This window comes from Bos grunniens, chromosome 15 (genome assembly GCF_055505025.1).
Source record: "Bos grunniens cultivar Pamir isolate PY7600 chromosome 15, Bosgru_T2T1.0, whole genome shotgun sequence".
Classification (NCBI taxonomy): domain Eukaryota; kingdom Metazoa; phylum Chordata; class Mammalia; order Artiodactyla; family Bovidae; genus Bos; species Bos grunniens.
The window spans coordinates 73917794-73936715 of NC_141179.1; the positions used below are offsets into that span (position 1 = coordinate 73917794).

An 18922-nucleotide genomic window follows, 5' to 3' on the forward strand; every position below is an offset into this window, starting at 1 on the left:
ACATTGATCAGTGGGTTGTCGGTAGTCAAGAGAAGATTCAGTCCCAAAACAATCCTTTGGTATTCTCACAAGTACGTGTTTTGAGTTGGCCACCACGATGGGCTACTGGTTACTGGTTTCCCCAGAACCTTCCTGGACACATCAGATCAGATCAGATCAGATCAGTCACTGAGTCATGTCCGACTCTTTGCGACCCCATGAATCACAGCACGCCAGGCCTCCCTGTCCATCACCAACTCCCCAAGTTCACCCAGACTCACGTCCATCGAGTCAGTGATGCCATCCAGCCATCTCATCCTCTGTTGTCCCCTTCTCCTCTTGCCCCCAACCCCTCCCAGCATCAGAGTCTTTTCCAATGAGTCAACTCTTCGCACGAGGTGGCCAAAGTACTGGAGTTTCAGCTTTAGCATCATTTCTTCCAAAGAAATCCCAGGGCTGATCTCCTTCAGAATGGACTGGTTGGACCTCCTTGCAGTCCAAGGGACTCTCAAGAGTCTTCTCCAACACCACAGTTCAAAAGCATCAATTCTTTGGCACTCAGCCTTCTTCACAGTCCAACTCTCACATCCATACATGACCACCCGAAAAACCATAGCCTTGACTAGACGAACCTTTGTTGGCAAAGTAATGTCTCTGCTTTTGAATATGCTATCTAGGTTGGTCATAACTTTCCTTCCAAGGAGCAAGCGTCTTTTAATTTCATGGCTGCAGTCACCATCTGCAGTGATTTTTGAGCCCAGAAAAATAAAGTCTGACACTGTTTCCCCATCTATTTGCCATGAAGTGATGGGACCGGATGCCATGATCTTCGTTTTCTGAATGTTGAGCTTTAAGCCAACTTTTTCACTCTCCTCTTTCACTTTCAAGAGGCTTTTTAGTTCCTCTTCACGGAAGTGCATATCAGAGCCATCCTCCAGGAAAGTAAAAGAGGAGTGTTTTATGTATCAGTTTCTGTCTCATCATGAGGGGCACCATAGTGTCACTGATTTCTTTGAGTTTGAGGGATGCCTCTATTCCCATAGGTGGCTGACATTATTAAGTCAGAGGGGTCCTTGGTGAGAAGTAGGAGAGGGGAGCATTTGGGTGGGCCCTACATGAAGCTGGTCTCAGTCTGCAGAACCAGTTGCCCACAATAGCTGGAGTAAATGGCTTGAGATGATCTGAAGCAGACAAGGAATGTCCTGCAGAGCCCTGTTGAAAGATTATCAACTTTATTATCCCTCACTGGGATAACAAAGAAATGCAAGCACAAAGTCATTACAATTTAGAGAAGGACAGGGTTCTAAATTACCTTTTTCTTATCTTGCAGGCAAACAGATGGTCATGTGATCCCATTTTCCCAAACCTCTGCCATTCACCCCCAGCCCTTCCTCTCCCCTTGACCCATCTTTCAGTTACAAGATGTAGCTTAATGTAAAATCCACAGTTCAAAGATTTTTCAAGAGAGCTCAAGGTTGGCTGGATTTTTTCCTCTTTTCTCTTGTGGAATGAAATGAAAAAATATAATTGGAAACCTTGATGGCTGCATGAGCACAATTTCCTGTCTTCCCAACTGTAGCAGGGAGGTAATTCAGCCATTTTGAACTGCCATTCAGATGCAGTCGGTCCTGATCCGTAATCAGTCAAGTGATGTACAAATTAGCATTTGGATGGCTTTGTTAGCCACATTTGAGCAAAAAGTCTCAATGGACAGTGCTGTCCAGAGAAAAAATGTGTCAAATACCTTGGTGTCAGACGTACAAGGATTCCTTTTCTTGCTTTGACACATGCAGCTAAGTGACATTAGCCACCATCACCCACCAAACAACAAGCCTATATTTCCCCATCTGTAAAAAGGAACCTATATCACAGAGTGGACTTCCCTGTTGCTCTTATGGTAAAGAAATTGTCTGCAATGCAGGAGACTCAGGTTCAATTCCTGGGTCAGGAAGACGCCCTGGAGAAGGGAATGGCAACCCACTCCAGTATTCTTGTCTGGAGAATCCCAGGGACAGAGGAGCCTGCTCACTATGGGCTACAGTCTGCGGAGGCGCAAAGAGTCAGACACGAGTGAGCAGCTGACACTGTGCTACTGTATCACAGAGTCATAGTAAAGGTGAGGAATTAGAGGCATGTGTTCTCCCCTAAAACGATGCCTAGGAGGGAGGAAGCATTCAATCAATCACATTATCATCATCACCACCTCTGTTGTTTTGGTTAACCTTTAAACTTCTGATGCTTCTTACAGAAAATCTAAGCTGATATTCCCAGCTCCCAAGTTGAGATCAGTGACAAGCCAGAGAGGAAAGTCAGATCTACTAAACACATCTACCAAAACAGCTCTACATACCTCCAGCTCAGTGATATGTTTACCAGGCATAGGAGCTCAGTCCACTCAAGCAACATTTATTGAGCACCTGTTGTATGCCAGGCACTGTGCTAGGTACTATAGAGATTACAGCCATGGTGAAGGCTCACCATCTGATGGACAGACACTTACTCTCTACTATTGTTCAATTTTTTTTTCTTTAAATTTGCCCTCTTTTAGTTATCTATTTCTGCTACCTTCTAAGAAATGATAATTGTGAAATTCTAAATTTGATGTGATAGTTTCACATTTTTCTAACCCAGTTAATATCCTATAAATAAACAATATTCAGCTTGTGCTATGATTAAAAAAAAGAGTCATACAAAGCACATATTTGGAAACATTAACTTAGTACAATGCCAAGGACACAAACATATCAAACAGAAAAACAGGTGAATAAATGAATGAGCATATATTGATCCACCAGCCCTGAGCCTGACCCTAATAAGAACCCAGCTGGGAGACTGAGGGTCTCAGACTGACTTTTGAAATTCCTTCCTGAGCTAATAAATTATTGGCCATTAAATGAACTCATTAATCAACCAATCCTATACCTAAAGCTAGAAACTGGAAGAAAAGGAGAGAACAGGCTTCTGATAGTCCTGAGTTGGCCACACAAAGTGTGTTTTTAAAAAAAGACATTTCAGGAATTCCCTGACAGTCCAGTGGTTAGGACTCCCTCCTTCCACGGCAGGCAGAACAGGTTGATCCCCTTTTGAAGAACAAAGCTCCCACATGCTGTGTAATGTGACCAAAAATAAAATAAAATGATAAAAGATAGACATTTGTAATCATCAGGCAGCGCTTAAGAGCTCCTTCCTTGGCTGCATCTGGAGTTGTGTGAAGATCCTTCCTCTCATGGTCCATTAGCTTCCAAGAAACAAGTGAAGGGTCTGGCAACTGTCCTTTAGTGGCTCTTTGCGTCCCTCCAAGGAAGGAAAGTTCTTTCAGGCTGAGCGCTAATGGAATTGGAATCCATATTTTCTTTGGTTGTTTTCATCAACACCCCTTAACCCTCCCACATCCACCTGCTGCCTGAGCTCTGGGTGAGCATTCACACGGGAGGAGCGGGCATCAGTAAGGAACAAAGAGGGCATCCAGATTTATTTCTTCCTGCACAGCACCCTCCGTGTCTGTATCAAACAAGCCTCAGAGTTAAGTTTAAATGGCTTTTTTTTTTTCTTTTGCTCACAATGTGTACTTATTAGTTAGGGTCAGACCTAAAAGCTATGCACTCTGGTACAATGGAAATATCATGACTGTTAGAATCAGAAAAGTCCCAATTTTTAATCCACATTTTGCTATATACTCCCTGGGGGATCTCAGGTAAACAAGGAACCAGTGAACTTCAATTTTAGTTCCATGAAAGGCTTATAGCAGGAGATGACCACCCAACCTGTCTCACTATGAAAATCCAGCCACGGGGACTTGCCCTCCCTTAATTTTGTTTCATTAATAGTGGCGCAACCTACTCCTGAGAAAAGAACCATCTGCTCTGTCCCTAACTGCTCCCTCTCTATTCCTTCCAGAAGGAAATAAATATTTTTCTTCTAGAGGAGAAGAAAGTAGTCTTAGGTTTGTTTTGCCTTTGTTTTTTTTGTTTTTTTTTTAAGATTGAGGGCTTCCCCCCAGGTGCTAATGGTTTGGGAGGTCAACAATCATGCGTGGAATTGCAAGACAGAGGAAGTGTGTATGTTTTTCCTGTTGGGTCATGGTGAGGACTTAGAGGGCGTGAGAGATGGAACACACTGAGTATGGGGTGGTTTGCTGTGGCTTGATTTGACACTGGAGAGTTTTCCAGAAAGCCTCTCTTGCACTCCCACTGTCCGTCTCAATATGCACCCATGGGATGTGGTCTGGGAGCCCAGTAGCCTCGCTGGACTGAAGTTTAGCTAGGCGACTGGCCCACGGGTACTCAACAGAGAACTTATAGTAGGCACCTGAGTCCTGCCATGAAAGCCAGTCTCTAAGAAAGGGGCAACTGTTCCACCTGTAGCAGCCTTGCCTGGAGGCCTCCCAGCAGAAATGATGGATGACCTTTTCCACAAGGATTCACTCTGTCCACATAACCTGTGCAGGTAGGTGGCTCCCTACAAAGTTCTAATGTGGTTGACTCTATTAGAAGGAAACTTGCCTGAGTGTGAGATGGTTAATAAATGAGAATTATGTCCCTTCACCTTTTGGGGATTTTAGGGGATTTGTTTTGTTTTTGTTTTCTGGTTTTTCAGCCATACTGTGTGGCCTGCAGGATCCTAGTTCCCTAAACAGGGACTGAACTCCGGCCCTCAGCAGTGGGAGCACAGAGTCCCAACCACTCGGAGCGCCAGGCGATTCCTATCACCTTAAAAGTACCTTTTTAGGGACTCCTCTAATGGTCCAGTGGTTAAGACTCTGTGATTCCAGTGTCTTCCACTGCAGGGGGCTTGGTTCAATCCCTGGTTAGGAAACTAAATACCATGTTCTGTGCTGGCCGGACCAAAAAAAAAAAAAAGGTAGGAGGGTTCTTTGAAGATTTGAATAAGCTAACGGAAAAAGAGAAAAAAATCTGTTTGATTATTTACGTCTTCTTCCTTTATCTATACATTACCTACTCTGAGTTTTGCCATGGCCAAGGAAATGACTAAATTCAACAGCTCTGCCCCCCGAAATTGTGATGTCATCTCTAATCACACCAATACCTTTTTCTTTGGAGTTGAAGAAAAGGCAACCCTGCTGGTCCCAGAAGCAAAACTCAGGAGAGCCTGTTTACAAACTTGAAAATGTAGAATGTCCGAAGAAACGTTATCCCACTTTTGGATTCCTTTTCTTAGGACATATCAGCATTAACACATTAGAAGCCATGTTGATGTTGGTACTGAGGACATCCTTAAGAAGGAAAAAAGGGACCACGTACCAATACTCACTGAAACCTTCTGACCCTACCTTGACTCTCTCCTTTGTGAAGGGAACGGGGGAAGTGTAGGCATTTGGGAGATGGCTCAAAGGAGGAAAATGGCACATTATATTCTGGACATTTCCAGATTGCATATTCGCAGGTAATACAGAAGGTTCAGAATATAGAATAACTCTTAAGACCATTAAGCCAGAATTTGAACCTTGGGTCACAAAACTGGTGTTCTGGACCAGATCATTTAATGGGTGAGCCTAATGGATCATCTGACCTCAGCATCCCAAGGCCACTACTTCTCCTCTGGATTCAGTAACTTTCATGGAGTTATAAAAGAAAAATACTGCTTAGTATCAAGAAAGCCAACTACTGGTGCGGACATTGGAAATAAAGAGATCTAAGAAAGCAATAACTTCATCAGAAAACAGGACTTGTAGATAAATTAAAGAATAGGGAAAACTGGGATTAACTGCAAACCAGAAACTCAGGTATGCTAGAAATGTGGTTTTAAATTTAATTTCTATTTCAATCTCCAATTCCAGTTAGCAAAGGACAGGGAAGCCTGGCGTGTTGCAGTCCATAGGGTTGCAAAGAGTGAGACATGACTTAGTGACTGAACAACAAAGCCCCCTCAAAGTGGCTGTGCATACAGAACTTCTGAAAAGATGGTCCCTCTTTTACAACAGGCTGATTTGGGGGCTGTCTCATTCAAAAAGATTCCCCCTTCCCCAGGAAAAATAGGAGTGTAGACAGAGCTTAATTTGAGATGTATTGGAGGTTCTCATCACTCCAGAGATATCTTTATTTCTTGCCTATACTTAGAACCTGAAATTTCATGATTTATGCTTTCATCTTTTTGTACCTTTATTATTATATTCTTTCTTCTTCAATAGTCTTGGGGTGATGATAATGTCTCAAGCCTTTAGCAGAGATTAATTCCCACTTGAGTACTGGAGACAGTGTCATGTGAGATCAAGAGACCCAATCCTGAGGCTGCAACTGACCTACTGGGCAATGAAGTCAGTTTCAAATTTCCTATGTATAAAATGAAGAGTCCGTACTGCTGCTCCTGGTGACTCTGAAACACCACTGAGTCCTAAGACACTGTGATTTATAAGACAATTGACAGACAAATGCCATTGAGAGAGGAAAATGGGATAGATGGGAAAGAGGATACGAATGGAGTATGGGAACAAGAGAAGACAGGATTCAAGTTCAGTTCAGTTGCTCAGTCATGTCCAATTCTGTGACCCCATGGGTTGCAGCACACCAGGCTTCCCTGTCCATCACCAACTCCCAGAGTTTACTCAAATTCATGTCCATTAAGTCAGTGATGCCTTTCAACCATCTCATCCTCATCCCCTTCTCCTCCCGCCTTCAATCTTTCCCAGCATCAGGGTCTTTTCCAGTGAGTCAGTTCTTCCCATCAGGGACCAAAGTATTGGAATTTCAGCTTCAGTATCAGTCCTTCCAATGAATATTCGGGACTGATTTCCTTTAGGATGGACTGGTTGGATCTCCTTGCAGTCCAAGGGAGTCTCAAGAGTCTTCTCCAACACCACAGTTCAAAAACATCAATTTTTCTGGCGCTCAGCTTTCATTATACTCCAATTCTCACATCCATACATGACCACTGGAAAAAAACATAGCTTTGACTAGACAGAGCTTTGTAGGCAGAGTAATGTCTCTGCTTTTTAATATGCTGTCTAGGTTGGTCATAACTTTTCTTCCAAGAAGCAAGCTTCTTTTAATTTCATGACTGCAGTCACCATCTGCAGTGATTTTGGAGCCCCCAAAAATAAAGTCTGTCACTGTTTCCATTGTTTCCCCATCTATTTGCCACGAAGTGATGGGACCAGATGCCATGATCTTAGTTTTCTGAAGGCTTTGTAAAAAAGCAGGCCAGAGGGCCTTCATATTCAAGCTTTGTCTATTTCCCAATTAAGTCCCTAGCTGCTTCACCTCTCCCCTCCCCATCCCCTTGTCTCCAGCTGCAAAGACAGGTGTGCAGCCATGAAACCCAGATGGATAGGTTTACACGTGCCACCTATCCTGATGGCAGCTCCAACTTCCCCGACCCCTGCCTTTCCACCACACCCTGGCCACTCTCCATCCTCTGTGGCCTGTATATTATCTTTATAGTCTCAGGTACTAAAAACCAGGAAGTTATTAAAGCCCAGGTCTGGCAATTTCACTGAACTTGACAGATCATTAAGAAGATTCATTCTAAATACATTCAGACCATCTCTGGCACTTTCCCCAGGCCTGAAAGATAGACTCTCATCACACAGGGCAGGGGAAAGCTAGCTTTGTCATATCAGCTGCTTCTTGCCTCTGATTGCCACAGACTCCTTTGGCACACAGTTCCCAGAGCAAGAACTGGAATTGTAGATCCTGGTATCCAGTTTTCTCATCATGGAGCAGCTCTTTCTGTAACAGATGGCTTTGAACTACCTGTATTTACATATGGTTTGCTTATATAGGAGACATAATTGACATTTGTTTCTTGTCAGTTCTTTGTCACTTTTCAAACTGATGTTTTTGGTGCTATTTTTCTTCTGTGATTATGTGGCTTGATTTTATTTCTTGGTCTACATGTACATGAATTCAAAGTGTTAGTCATTCAGTCATGTCTGACTTTTTGTGACCCCATGGACTGTAGCCTGCCAGCCTCCTCTGTCCATGGAATTCTCCAGGGAAGAATACTGGAGCAAGTAGCCATTCCCTTCTCCAGGGGATCTTCCCAACCCAGGACTGAATCCATATCTCCTGCATAACAGGCAGACTTTATCATCTGAGCCACCAGGAAAGCCCCTACATATATACATCAGTTCAGTTCAGTCGCTCAGTCACGTCCGACTCTTTGCGACCCCATGAATCGCAGCATGCCAGGCCTCCCTGTCCATCACCAATTCCCAGAGTTCACCCAAACTCATGTCCATCGAGTTGGTGATGCCATCCAGCCATCTGGATGGCATCTGTCGTCCCCTTCTCCTCCTGCCCCCAATTCCTCCCAGCATCAGGGTGTTTTCCAAGAGTCAACTCTTCACATGAGGTGGCCAGAGTATTGGAGTTTCAGATTCAGCATCATTCCTTCCAGTGAACACCCAGGGCTAATCTCCTTTAGGATGGACTGGTTGGATCTCCTTGCAGTCCAAGGGACTCTCAAGAGTCTTCTCCAACACCACAGTTCAAAAGCATCAATTCTTCGGTGCTCAGCTTTCTTCACAGTCCAACTCTCACATCTATACATGACCACTGGAAAAACACCTTGACTAGACGGACCTTTGTTGGCAAAGTAATGTTTCTGCTTTTCAATATGTTATCTAGGTTGGTCATAACTTTCCTTCCAAGGAGTAAGCATCTTTTAATTTCATGGCTGCAATCACCATCTGCAGTGATTTTGGAGCCCCCCAAAATAAAGTCTGACACTGTTTCCACTGTTTCCCCATCTATTTGCCTCGAAGTGATGGGACCAGATGCCATAATCTTAGTTTTCTGAATGTTGAGCTTTAAGCCAACTTTTTCACTCTCCTCTTTCACTTTCATCAAGAGGCTTTTGAGTTCCTCTTCACTTTCTGCCATAAGGGTGGTGTCATCTGCATATCTGAGGTTCTTGATATTTCTCCCGCCAATCTTGATTCCAGCTTGTGCTTCTTCCAGCCCAGCGTTTCTCATGATGTACTCTGCATATAAGTTAAATAAGCGGGGTAACAGTATATAGCCTTGAAGTACTCCTTTTCCTATTTGGAACCAGTCTGTTGTTCCATGTCCAGTTCTAACTGTTGCTTCCTGACCTGCATACAAATTTCTCAATAGGCAGGTCAGGTGGTCTGGTATTCCCATCTCTTTCAGAATTTTCCACAGTTTGTTGTGATCCACATAGTCAAAAGCTTTGGCATAGTCAATAAAGCAGAAATAGATGTTTTTCTGGAACTCTCTTGCTTTTTCCATGATCCAGCAGATGTTGGCAATTTGATCTCTGGTTCCTCTGCCTTTTCTAAAACCAGCTTGAACATCTGGAAGTTCACAGTTCACGTATTGCTGAAGCCTGGCTTGGAGAATTTTCAGCATTACTTTACTAGCGTGTGAGATGAGTGCAATTGTGCAGTAGTTTGAGCATTCTTTGGCATTGCCTTTTTTTGGGATTGGAATGAAAACTGACCTTTTCCAGTCCTGTGGCCACTGCTGAGTTTTCCATATGTACATAAATGACCATAAACCATTTTATATCAAATGTAAAGAGCAGAAGTCAAGAAGAGAAGCAAAGCCAATAGATTTTAAAAACCACCTATTTCAGTGGTGTTCTACCTGGTATGTATAGGGCACTCAATATATTTTTTAATTAATGAAGGAACAAATGAATGAATAAATCCTTACTCCAAATGAGCTCTTAATTAGATGCATGTATCGATCAGTTGCTACTGCATTATAAACAACCACAAACATATCAGTGTCACACAATAAGTTTATTATTAACAAGTGTCTGGCTATGCCTTATGTGTCTCACTCTAAGGATCAGGCTAGAAGAAATGCAACTTCCTCGGGCATATTTGTCTTGTAGCTGAATCTGAAAGCTCTCAGGAAGGGTGAGTAGAAAGAGCAATGCCTCTCTAAGGTCAGGTTCAGAAAAGGTAACTTGTCACGTCTATTCACATTTCATTGGCCAAAGCATACCATAAAGCCAAGTCCAACATCAATGAATATCTGCCCCCCCAACCAAAAAGCTAATCTATCAAATATAGAATAGGAGCTACAGCTGCCCTGGTTGATGGTGAGGACCAACCAGCCCAGAATCTTCTCTAGATATCTAGTTTCTCTCTCCTGCCTCTTATGGTGGTTCCTGAGATGCTTCATCAGAAACCAGGACCCAAGAGGACACAATTTAAAAAGAAAAGCAGTGCTTACATTTGCTCTGGATATGATACCAAAGCACTTCTCAGGTGGCATTAGTGGTAAAGAACCCTTCTGCCAGTGCAAGAGATGTAAGCGATGCAGGTTTGATCCCTGGGTTGGGAAGATCCCCTGGGGGAGGGTATGGCAACCCACTCCAGTATTCTTGTCTGGAGAATTCCATGGACAGAGGAGCCTGGCAGGCTACTGTATATAGGGTCACACGGAGTCAGACATGACTTCAGTGACTTAGTGCAGCACAACAGCATAGTACCAAAGTAACAGCTTCAGAAGTGGGGAGGGAATTCTAGGCTGAGAGAACAGGATAAACAAAAGACAGTTGTTGTTGGGTTTATATATATGAAATGAAAGTGAAAGTCACTCAGTTGTGTCCAACTCTTTGTGACCCCGTGGACTATAGAGTCCATGGAATTCTCCAGGCCAGAATACTAGAGTGGGTAGTGTTTCCCTTTCTCCAGGAGCTCTTCCCAACCCAGGGATCGAACCCTGGTCTCCCACATTGCAGGTAGATGGTTTACCAGCTGAGTCATATATATATATATATATATAATCCCTATCACCAAGTACCATCCTTAGTACATTATAGGTACTCCTTAATCAATCTTTGACAAAAACAAACAAAAATCATAGTGAAAATAGACTCCCTGGCTGAACAAAACAGGGTGTAAAATTTTCAGCTAGATTTACAATTTAAATTTCGTATCAAACACCCTTGATGCTTCATCCAAAAGGCTGTCAATGGAGTTGGTGTAATTAGGACTCTCAAGATGCAGACAATATTGTGTAAGAACCTCACACCTGGTTTGTTGGGAAGAACAGAGCTAGTTTGCATGATCCTAAAATACACCGAGAAATTACTAAAAAGATGTTGAGGCACAAGTGAAACAAGTAAACATACCCATTATGCAAATAATCCTTATGGAGCAAATGGAGCCAGATCCACAACATTTGTCCAGCTATTTGGCCATTCCAGATCTTGCCTTTTGACCTCAAGATCCCTGGGCTGGATGACCCACTTTCTAAACTATTGGTATTTAGCCACTGCTTGGGAAAGTGTTCATGCAGTCCAACCAAAGAGCCATAAACTTCATGACCAGCCCACTCATCCTAGGCATAATAACCAGCAGCAATCAGGCTGGCTATATTTATTACATAGAGATGATTTCCAGGTAAGAGAATTCATTGCTGGAGAATTTCCCTCCCAGTTGCCCCAATGCAGCTTTTAAAATCTGGACTATTTCCCCTCATCCTAATGGGGCCACTTAGAGTTTATCATCCACTGATAGGAAAAGTTATCTGCACAGCTGTGAATCCACATTAGTTATGCTCTGAGCAGGACAACACTGTAAATTATTTGCAATATGCTGGAACTCAACATGGACTGAGTTTATAAATATGATATTAAACTCTTAAGAGGGAGTTGCAAACCTTTTATACAGCCATTAATTTTTTAAATGGTTTAGAAGTCCAAATTAGCAGCTGGAGGTGAGTGCCATCTTCCAAAAACAGATGGCATTGGCTTTTCTAAGAACAACAAGATCCCGAGATCAAATAGGAAGATTAGGACTTGGACACCTTTTGGAAATCTACTTCAAAGCCCAGAATAATGAGTAAGATTCAAAGTGTTATTCCTAGAGGCTTCCCTGACCACCCCAGTACATGGTCTGAGATTCACACTGAACTCCTATCACCTTGCTGCATGCTGTGTGCACTCGGTTGCTAAGTTGTGTTTGACCCTTGCGAACCCATGACTGTAGCCCACCAGGCTCCCCTGTCCATGGAATTTTCCAGGCAAGAATACTGGAGTGGGTTGCCATTTCCTCCTTCAGGGGATCTTCCCAAGTCTCCTGCATCTCCTGCATTGGCAGGCAGATTCTTTTCTACAGTGCCACCTGGGAAGCCTTGGCTGCATGCTGTACTCATTTGAAAACTAGTCAGACACAGTTTTGCATTATATACAAATTTTCAGTTCTCTTATTTACAACCTATTGTTTTCCCTGACTAAACATTGAAACACTAAATGACTAAAATACTTTTGCTTTGTATAACACCTTCTAGAAATATATTACATAGAAAAAGTTCCCCATAATCTGACTTCACAAGGTAACCACTATTAACCATTTAGTGCAGAGTTCTCCAGATATTATTTCTGGTCCATGGACTGATATATATGTATTTTTAAACAAAAATTATACCACTTAAACTATTTTACAATTTTCTTCTTTCCTGTTTCCTCAATGTACACAGTAAGCTCTTTAAAGGCAAGGATTTTAGCTCAATAAATTATTTACTCCACACTTATTAAATATCTACTATATATTGCTGTTGTTGCTATAGTTTTTAATCATTAAGTCATGTCTGACTCTTTTGTGATCCCATAGACTATAGCCTACCAGGCTCCTCTGTCCATGGGATTTCCCAGGCTAGAATACTGAAGTGGTTTGCTATTGCCTTCTCCAGGGGATCTTCCAAATCCAGGGATCAAACCCACATCTCTTATGTCTCCTGCATTGCCAGGCAGGTTCTTTACCACTGGCCCAAGTTGGGAAACCACATTTGGTCTATATCACAACCTATTTTGGTAACTGAGGACTGTCTATCTCATTACTTCTATCAAAACTTCCAGTTTAATCCTTCTATATTGGTAGCACATCCTTAATCTTCCTTTTTAACCAATCCCAGAGACTACAGAAAGATAGCGAGAAAATAGCTTAAGTTGGGTCAGTTATCTAATTGCTGAGATAACAAATGACCCAAACCCAGCAGCTTAAGACAAAAAGCCTTTATTATGGCTCGTGGGTCTATGGGTCAGCAAGCAGCTCTTTTGGTCTCAGTTGGACACACTGATACACCCACGGGCAGCTCTGTGCAGTTTGGCATGGCTTTCTCACAGACGTGGGAGTCGACCAGCTATCAGCACTTGTTCAGGATGGCCTTAGTGATGGATACAAAGGTGCAGGAGAGCACACAAGCTTTCCTGAGGTTCAGGCTTGGGCTGGCACACTGTCAATTCTACTATATTCTAGTGACTAAAGCAGAGCACAACACCAGCTCAAATTCAAGGGACTGGAAAAAAAGATTCCATCCTAATGTAGGGAGATGTGAATAGCTGGGGCCACTGTTCAGTCACTCTGCACACTGGGTGTGGTGGAGAATCTTACTGTCCATCAAAATTCACTCTCCCTTCTTCCACAACAATAGAACTTCAGCCAGCCATATAGATTATAATTCACAGTGTCCTTGGCAGTTAGGTGTGACCACAGATGGCTATATTCTCCTTATGAGCTAAATTTTCACCAGTGGACTCTGAGTAGAAGTGATGTGTACCACTTAAAGACACCTGGACATGACTTCTGGGAGGTTCTACCCACTTCCTCACCAATTAACATCTCCATGCAGCAATAACCCAGTATCGTTTATACTGCTGCAGACAAAGTGCCAGGGGATAGAGGAGTAATGTCTTGTGAGGAACTTGGGATCCAAATGACCAAGATAAGACCTGACCTGGCCTGCTCACATTAGGAATGTTATGTAAAAGAGGAATTGACTTTTTGGCTCTTTAAACTGCTCTGTGTTGGGGCCTCTTTGTTACAGCAGCTTACCATCTCCTAATCAACACATTGGCTCAACGAGAAGTAGAATCTCCAGTCATTTAGAAAACTGAGTCAACAGATACTTTACTCTGATGTTTTGTAGAAAGAACTCAAAGTCAATCCTAACACACCCACGGCCCAAGGCTTATTAAGAGAGAGAAAAAAAGAGCAATTATCTGAGTACTCCTTAGAATATTTGGGTTAGAAAGGCAGTAGTTGTGGGAGGTGGGGGTGCAGTTGGTGGATATCATTCTTTGTCAAGTCTTGGTAAACATATGTATTCATCTAGAAGCTGGTACTTTTCTTATCTGATGACTCTACATCATGAATCTTTAACCTTTGCCTGAAGTACTTTTGATTATGATTGCTAGGGCTGCAAAGCGCCAGAACATTGAAATTCTGACATCACAAGTCACTGATGGAGAGTCTGTTACTCACTATACTTTCCTCCCAGCTGGAATCTCTGAAAATGCTGAGGGATGGTGGAAACTGACTTGAAGAGTGATCAAAGAGATCTTCCAAATTAAGAGGGACATTATTACCGAAGTTTAAAGGAGACTGGTGACTAATAAAGGAGAATCAGATTGCTCCTCTATTTTTAAAATCTTCAAAGAACATCTAATTTTAAACCTTAAACAAGGGCTGCAAGGCCCTGAAGGATCTAGCCCTTTCCTACTGCACAGCCTCACTTTACTTCTCTTGCTTCCTCCTTCCTTTGATCCTCCCTGAGTGGCATCCTCAACATCTCTTTATTGCACTCAATTTTCTTTTGGCCTTCTCTCTACCTGGATTACTTTCTCTAGATTCTCTGCTCAAGTTCTGTTCCTATTTCAGATCAAAGCTCTCAGTTCCTCAGGGAAATCTTTCTTGAACCCTCAGATTGGGATAGAGACCTATTTTACATTCTCATAGAACCCTTCATAGCACTACAATAATGATAAGTAACAAATAGTTCTTTACTGTTGAATACTAGACTGGATTTCCCAGGTGGCTCACCCGTAAAGAATCTACCTGAAATGCAGGAGACCTGGGTTCAATCCCTGGGTAGGAACAATCCCCTGGAAGAGGGCATGACAACCCACTCCAGTATTCCTGCCTGGAGAATCCCATGGACAGAGGAGCCTGGTGGGCTACAGTCCATGGGGTTGCAAAGAGTTGGACATGACTGAAGCAGCTGAGCAAGCACACACTAGACTAACAGTCCCTGGAGGACAGAAACACCTGCTTTCTCAACTGCTATGTCTCAGCGCCTAACAGAATAGACCCTAAATAAATACATATTTTTTAAATAATTGTTTCTTCTTCATTTTTTCAGCTGCACCATGTAGCCAGTGGGATCTTAGTTCCCCGACCAGGAATCAAACCTGGGCCATCAGCAGTGAAAGCACAGGGTCCTAACCACCAGACCACCAGAGAATTTCCTAGACCTTCAGTTAATATTGAATGAAGGAGTACATGGGCTTCCCAGTTGTCACTAGTGGTAAACAACCCACCTGCCAGTTCAGGAGACGCAAGAGACACAGGTTTGATCCCTGCGTCAGGAAGATCCCCTGGAGGAGGAAATGGCAACCCACTGCAGTATTCTTGCCTGGAGAATCCCATGGACAGAGGAGCCTGGTGGGTTGCAAAGGACCCCATGGGGTCGCAAAGAGTCTGACATGACTGGAGCAATTTAGCTTGCTTGCTTGAGGGAATACATAAGTAGATGAATGGAGGAAGAGTGTCAGAGACAGAAAGAAAGGGGAGAGACAGACAGACATAGCAGAAGGACAGGCAGAGAGCATCAGCTTGCATCCTGATAGAGAGATTTGCATGTCAATGAGATCCTGGGGGCACAACTCTCCCCCCACTCCTGATTCCCAGAAGAGACAACCAACACCTCCTCTCCATGTCCAACTGGTAATTTCAGTTGTCAGGCAACTCACTCATTCTCCTTGGAGAGACACAGCCCTGAGGAACTGGAATACATTCCCTGCGCATTCCATTGTAAGAGCAGACACGGTGAATTAAATCAACAGCCTGGGCTTAGGGACAAATTGCATTTGGAAATTGTATTTATGTATCAAAAAACTAATTACTGCCAAGTTCCACCTCAGTAGTACTTGATGATTTCATTATTAGATCTAATTGCACTTCTATTCAGGATAAGAGTTTACTGTCTTTTAATTGATAATGGAAATTGAAGATACAAAAATGTGAATGGCTGTAAGGCCTCTTTCCTTCGCTGAGTTCTGGCTCATGGAAAACAAAGTAGACTTCACCACTTTCAGGCCAAAAATGTAAAGATTTCTGTTATGTTTCCCCACAGTTTTGTGGCTTTTGGGTTCTGCTGCTGCTGCTGCTAAGTCGCTTCAGTCGTGTCCGACTCTGTGAGACCCCAGAGACGGCAGCCTACCAGGCTCCCCTATTCCTGGGATTCTCCAGGCAAGAACACTGGAGTGGGTTGCCATTTCCTTCTCCAATGCATGAAAGTGAAAAGTGAAAGTGAAGTCGCTCAGTTGTGTCTGACTCTTAGCGACCCCATGGACTACAGCCCACCAGGCTCCTCTGTCCATGGGATTTTCCAGGCAAGAGTACTGGAGTGGGGTGCCATTGCCTTCTCCAAAGATGAGACGATCTAACATTTTGCACCCACTTTTAGGAGTACACCAAACACCACAAGCTTTCACGTCTGAAGTGTTCACTTTCACAAAACCACAAACGTCTTGTTCCTACACCCATCCTCCATTCTTCTTCTGACATAAGACGCCGAGCAGTGGAAAATGCACGTCTTCATGAGCCTTTGGAGAGTGGGCTGGTGCCTTTGTCTCCAGACTCAGGGCAGCTCCGTTTCCAGCTGGAATAGAAGAAGCTTCCAGCTAGGGTCATGAAGTCACCAGCAGGAGAGGTGAGGCAGGATGTCACATCCACTCACCAAACCTTGGAGCATCAAGGCCTCCCATACCTGTGGGTCCTGCCATGTTTTAATGAAGTAAAGCGCTGGATTTGTTCTGTTAACATTGTTTCTGATTTGTGGTTTTGTTGCATGGTGAAAAGAGAAGCGAGTTAGGATCTTTTTTATTTATTTATTTGGCTGGGCCAGATCTGAGCTGTGGCATGCGGGATCTAGTTCCCTGACCAGGGATAGAACCCTGGCCCCCTGCATTGTGAGCTCGAGTCTTACGCACTGGATCACCAGGGAAGTTTCTGAAGATAGATTGATCAATTGATTTTTCGCTGGGCTGGGTCTTCATTGCTGTGCTTGAGCTCTTGGGCTCTAGGCTTGAACTTCAGTGTTAACAGTCACAGCACAGGGGCTTAGTTGCTCCAAGGCATGTGGGATCTTCCCAGATCCGGGATCAAATATATGTCATCTGCATTGGCAGGCGGATTCTTTACCACCAGACCACCAGGCAGACTTCACTGGTGACTCAGACAGTAAAGAAGCTGCCTGCAATGCAAGAGACCTGGGTTCAATCCCAGGGTCAGGAAGATCCCTTAGAGAAGGAAATGGCAACACACTCCAATATTCTTGCCTGGAGAATTCCATAGACAGAGGAGCCTGGCGGGCTACAATCCATGGGGTCGCAAAGAGACAGACATGACTGAGCGACTAACACAGACCACCAGGGAAGCCCAAGAGCAGCCAGTTGGTAGCTGAAGCACAAGAATTTGAACTCCCAAAATCTAACAGGAAGATCCCAATCCCAACCTACACCCAGAAAGAAGGAACCTCTCTGCTTTAATAATGAGTTTTAATTTAAAAAAAAAAAAAAAGGAAGAAAAAGATCAGGGCAACATCATATAGGGATCTCAAGGTAGAAAATAAAAACAGCTTTGGAAAAACCCTGTGGCCTTTCTGCCACCTCCATGAAGGAGCAAATGCTGGCTGGCTGGCTGGATGGATGGATGGACGGATGGATGGACGGATGGATGGATGGATGGTTGGTTTCTGTGTTTCCTTGTTATGACCAAGGCCCCTGTTTCCTGGCTTCCCACACCTTCACCTCTTTGGTTTGTTTGTTTGTTGGTTTTTATTGGAGGAAAATTGCTTTGCAAGGTTGTATTGATTTCTGCCACACAACAACCCTTTACCACTTTTGAGTGTTTCTGTCGGCTTGTGGCTCTTTAGCCCAAGTCTGTGCAGTCAGTCAGTTGGAGGGTGAGAGCAGAGATCCAAGGCCAGTGGGCAGCTAGAGGACAAGGACACATCCTCTGTAGAAGATGACTTTGGCGGGGCTCCCACTGTTTAATCACCTTCTTAACAGACTTCACTTCCTGGTTCCACAGCATCCTGCTCTCATCAGAACAACTGAGGGTCTCTCTGAGGATCCCCATGTCTCTTTGTCTCGGTCTTTGTTGTTTTTGATTTCTTTTCCTTTCGTTTGTTCTCATCCTCTCTCTGTCTCTTCCTTCCTCCCTTTCTCACTCTCCCCACTCCTGTCTCTCTCTTTCTCTCTCTCTCATGGTCTGTGTATCTCTCACCTCTGTCTTTCTCTCTGTCTTCTTTGTGTCTCTGTCTCTCTTCATGTCTCTAATTTCTTCTGTGCCCACTTCTCTCTGTCATCAGAAAAGCAAAATCCAGTATATCCAGAGAAAAGCATGGTCCGAAAGGATACACACACCCCGGTGTTTGTGGTGTGTGCATATATATAAAATGGAATATTACTCAGCCATTAAAAAGAATGAAGTAATGCCATTTGCAGCGACATGGATGGAACTAGAGATCGTCATCCTGAGTGAAGTCAGTCAGAGAGAGAGAAATACCGTATGATATCCCTTATACACAATCCAAAAAGAAATGACACAAACAAACTTGTTTACAAAACAGAAACATAATCACAGACTTGGAGAACAATCTTATGGTTACGAGGGGGGAAGGATGGGGGAAAGGAATAGTAAGGGAGTTTGGGGTGGACATGTACACACTGCTATATTTAAAAAGGATAACCAACAAGGTCCAACCTGTGTAGAACGCAGGGAACTCTGCTCAATGTTATGTGGCTGCCTGGATGAGAGGGGAGTTTAGAGGAGAATGGATAGATGTATGGCGGATCCCCTTTGCTGTCCACCTGAAACTATCAAAACATTGTTAATCAGCAATACTCCAATATAAAATAAAGAGCTGTTTTTTAAAAAAATAAAACTCCAGACCTTGCCACCTGTTGGGGTTGAGTTGCCTTTCCATTGACCCCCCAACAC

The 18922-nt window shown here is 43.5% G+C and overlaps 1 long non-coding RNA gene across 14 annotated transcripts in view; it reads right to left on the reverse strand.

Annotated features, from left to right (window-relative positions):
- LOC147358457 (uncharacterized) overlaps positions 1 to 18922 on the reverse strand; it is a 72037-nt gene that overhangs the window by 24986 nt on the left and 28129 nt on the right. For 3 of the 14 annotated variants that reach the window (XR_015142301.1, XR_015142298.1, XR_015142304.1), the window contains exon 3: positions 18686 to 18798. The exons of the other annotated variants lie outside the window; for them this stretch is intronic. This is a non-coding gene — a long non-coding RNA (uncharacterized LOC147358457). The remainder of the gene's footprint in view (positions 1 to 18685; positions 18799 to 18922) is intronic. 14 annotated transcript variants of the gene reach the window in all.